The sequence below is a fragment of the Hevea brasiliensis genome, chromosome 12 (assembly GCF_030052815.1).
Source record: "Hevea brasiliensis isolate MT/VB/25A 57/8 chromosome 12, ASM3005281v1, whole genome shotgun sequence".
NCBI classification, from domain to species: domain Eukaryota; kingdom Viridiplantae; phylum Streptophyta; class Magnoliopsida; order Malpighiales; family Euphorbiaceae; genus Hevea; species Hevea brasiliensis.
Window position 1 is genome coordinate 31,843,249 of NC_079504.1, and position 4,501 is coordinate 31,847,749.

Here is a 4,501-nt window from a genome sequence, read left to right on the forward strand (position 1 = left end):
CATACCTGAGATTTGTTGGAAGAGGTTTCAACTCAACCTTCGGTGCTTCACTTTTTTCAAGCTTTGATGATGAAGTTGTATCTTGCTTCAAATTCCCAATCTTTTCAATATCAGCCATAGGCAAAGGTGGATTTCCTTCCAAGATTGTAGCATATTCTGCAGCTTCTTCAATCTCATTTCCTTTTTTGATGTTAAAAACCAAACAAGCTTCTAAGGGATCTTCAGGATGTTGCTTTTTGAGCACTTCTCTTACCTCTTCATCTATCACATCAATTCTCAAACATGAATTTGAATCATCTTTCTTTTTCATTGCTTGAAACAAATTAAATTCAACTTTTTCTTCCCCAACTTCTAATGTAAGCCTCCCATTTTTTACATCAATCACAGCTCCAGCAGTAGCAAGGAAAGGTCTACCAAGAATAATAGGAATGTGTACATCCTCCTCCATCTCCAATACCACAAAATCCACTGGTATGAAAAATTTTCCAACTTTCAGAGGAACATTCTCAATTACCCCAATTGGAAATTTAATAGACCTATCTGCTAACTGTAGTGAAATGGTAGTAGGCTTCATTTCTCCAATCTTCACTTTCTCATAGATAGACAATGGCATTAGACTAACACTGGCTCTAAGATCACATAAAGCCTTATCTATACTGATATCCCCAATGTGACATGGTATGGAAAAACTTTCAGGATCTTTCAGTTTGGGTGGAAGCTTATTTTGCAAAATAGCACTGCTTTCTTCCGTGAGAGCTACGGTCTCAAATTCCTCCAATTTCTTCTTGTTAGATAAAATCTCCTTCAAAAATTTAGCATATGAAGGCATTTGTGCTAAGGCATCAGTGAAAGGAATAGTCACATGCAAAGACTTCAATACTTCCAAAAACTTCCCAAATTGTTTATCTAATTTCGCTTTTTGGAACCTTTGTGGGAATGGTAAAGGTGGCATATAGGCTTTAGGTGCAACATATTTAGGTTCTTCCTCTTTGCTCTCTCTCTCTTTACTTCTTTTTTCTTCCATTGAATTTTCTTTCTCAGCTTCAATTCTAACTTCAACTTCAGTTTGTTCATCTCCTTCTCTGTTTTTCTCTTCTTCAATTTTCTCTTCAATCTTTTTATCTCCATTCTCCAATATTTTTCCACTCCTCAATGTAATAGCCTTGTAATGCTCCCTTGAATTTTCTGGCTGGCTAGGGAGCTTCCCAAATGCTTTGTTATTTGAAGAGCTAGCTTGTTGAGCTATTTGATTCTCTAACATCTTGTTGTGTGTTGCCATTTGATCTACTTTAGATGCTAATTGAGAAATCATATCTTGTTGACTTTGATGGCTCACAAGTAGAGTCTCAATCATAGCTTCTAATCTAGTTGTCTTGTCTGGTTGTGCTTGTTGTGGTAGAGGTGGAGCAGGTGCATTTTGAGATTTAGGAATTCCAGGAGGAGGACCTCCATTCTGCTGAAAATTCTGATGTTGTTGATACCCAGAAGGTTGCTGAAAATTTTGATGTTGTCCTTGTCTACCTCCCCAAGAGAAATTGGGGTGGTTTCTCCATGCTGGATCATAAGTTGCAGAAAATGAGTTACCACCTGGTCTTTGATTGTAGTTCCCCACATAATCCACTTGCTTACTTGAAAAATCTTGATTAAGTGCAGAAAAATCTGTTGCACAATTGACATTTGCAGCTCCAACTTCTGCTGAATTACTAGAACCTCCAGCTGAAGAATCTACTTTCATGCTTAGCTTGTCCATTTTCCTTGTCAAAGCATCAAACTTAGCATTAATCATATTCATGGCATCAAGCTCAAACATACCAGCTGGTTTCTTGATCTCATTCCTCTCACAACTCCATTGGTAGTTGTTATAAGCAATTTTATCAAGAGCAGAAAAAGCTTCATCTTCAGATTTCTCCATAAGATCACCTCCAGAAGATGCATCAATTGTACTTCTAATAGCTAGTGAAACTCCATTGTAAAAGTGTTGAACAAGCATCCACTTAGGAATCCCATGATGTGGACATCTCCTTTGCAAATCCTTGTACCTCTCCCATGCTTCATACAAGCTCTCATCATCTCTAGGTTTGAAAGAATTCAGCTCATTTCTTAGCTTAGTTGTCTTGCTTGGTGGAAAATATTGAGCTAAAAATGCTTGAGAAAGTTCATCCCATGTTGTGATAGAACCTGGTGGCAAAGAATGTAACCACTCTCCAGCTCGGTCCTTCAAAGAAAAAGGAAATAATCTAAGTCGAATTGCATCATCAGAAACTCCATTTATCTTCAACATATCACTGATCTCAAGAAAGTGTGCTAGATGCACATGTGGACTTTCACTTGGATTTCCTCCAAATTGTGATTGTTGTACCATCTGACAGTCTGAGCTTGATTCAAAATTATTAGCTTCTACTCTTGGTCTTGTGATACTTGGCATGAAATCCCCAATGTTAGAATAGGCATGATCCTTCACAGAGCGGTTGTTATTGTTGTTGGCCATTTCTTCTTGTAATTGCTCTTGCTCTTGTGCTCTTTCTTGTTGTTGTTGAGCTTTAATTTCAGCTTTTCTCCTTTTAGATTCTGCTCTTAAAGCTTTTGCTGTCTTTTCTATTTCTAAATCAAAGAATAAATTGATTTCTTCACTTTTTGTTCTTCTCATAAAATAAAGCACCTGAAAAACAAAATAAACAAATTCTCAAAGTAAAATGGCAAAAAGAAAATAAAATAAAATGCCCAAATTAACCAAACAAACAATTGTTCAATATCAAACAAAAATCAAATCCCCGGCAACGGCGCCAAAAACTTGATGGGGCGAATCCGCAAGTATACGGGTCGTCTCAAGTAATAAAGTGATGAATCAAGTATCGTTCCCACGAGGATTTGCAGTTTGAGTACCAAACTATGAATGAAGTGATTATTTGGGCTAATGATTAATGAATGAATGGTAAATGTAAATGAGTGAAGTAAATTGATTAATCTAATTGGAATATGTAAAGAGCAAGCAAATAAATTCTAAATCTAGTTTGCAATTAAACTAAATTAATAATGGGTAATTTAAATGAAAGTCTAATTATGCTAAATGTGATTCCAGAGTTAGGGGTTTATGCATAAATTAATTGGGATTTGTCTTGGGCATTCTAATTTTTAGGAAAAATAGAGTTTGAAGGAAATTGATTCTAAATTCCTTTGATATCTTTTTCAAGCAAACCAAAGTGTATTCTAAAATAACCAAACCCACTTTCGTATGTTATTTGATTACTTTAAAACCCATTAAGTTTTGTAACCAATCATTAATTCCTCTTAAAACCCAAGTTTATTTCTAAATCTAGGTGATTTTAAGTTCCGATCCTTGATTATCTATCAATGACTTTCACCTTTCGGTCCTTCAATCAAGATTAACACAATACCCAATGGGTACCAACATTAGGCAAGTAAATCAAGCACACAAGGAAGGAATCAAAACTCATATTTATGTAAAATAAGGAAATACCCAGTCCAAATCCACAAATTAATCTAAAACATATTTCCCAACTCTGAAATCTAAAGAGTTTACTCACTCATGATGGTATTTACAAGAAAGATTGATGGAGAAGTAAAGAAAAACATGATAAGAGAACTAAAATAGAAAAACCTAGGTAGAAGAACCTAAAACTCTGGTTTCTGAAGCTCCAGAAATGGTTGCAGCAGCTCCTCCCCAGAAAGTGGCGTCTCCTCCTCTTTCTATTCTATTTTCTTTCCTTTTTGTTTTTCCTTGCTTTTCCTCTTGTGGCAAAAACTAGGAAATGATGAATTTATATCGTCCCAAAAAGTTGCCCTAAAAGTAAATAAGAGCCAAGGAGTGGATAGGAAATGAGGTGTAAAATTATCCAAGTCAGCAGCATTATTCACGTTAGGCGATGCAGCTTAGGGTTCGCTTAACCCTAGCGACTTCTTAGCAAATTTCACTGGTCGCCATGCGCTTAAGGTTAGCGGACCCTCGATAAATCTCGTGATGGAATAAAATGGGTTTTCTTTCGCTCATGCATGACTTCGACTTGATGCATGACTTTGCACCTTAAGGTTAAGCTTATATGACATACCCTAAGCAACATCATAAGCAAAGTCTTAAGCAAATTTCGGCTAACTTGCTCTTTCAAAGCTTGATTTCTTCAACTTTCCTCCATACTTAAAGAATTCCCAATTTCTTCAAATCACTTCCTAATGCACTCATTGATCTTCGATTTGCCACAAAATCCTATCAAAAAGAACAAAATTACAAAAATTAAATATAAAGTATCTAAAGTTAACAAATAAGCTAAAATCAAGCTAAAAACATAAAATATACTAAAATGTAAGGGCAAAATGGATGCAAAACTATCATAAAATGCCTATATGAAATGAGTGTAACAGTGATTCATGAATCTTCTCTCGAACAAACAGGAATTTGACATCAAAATGTTTAGTTTGACTAGAATTCCTGTGAATTTGAGAGAAGCAAACAGCAGGAGCATTGTCACAATAAATGGTCAAGGGC

At 35.7% G+C, this 4,501-nt stretch overlaps 1 non-coding gene across 1 annotated transcript; it reads left to right on the forward strand.

Annotated features, from left to right (window-relative positions):
* The first annotated feature begins 2,000 nt into the window (after window positions 1–2,000).
* LOC131171675 (small nucleolar RNA R71) lies at window positions 2,001–2,107 on the forward strand. Its single transcript, XR_009142333.1, has one exon. It is a non-coding gene; the product is annotated as a small nucleolar RNA R71 (small nucleolar RNA).
* Window positions 2,108–4,501: the final 2,394 nt, after the last annotated feature.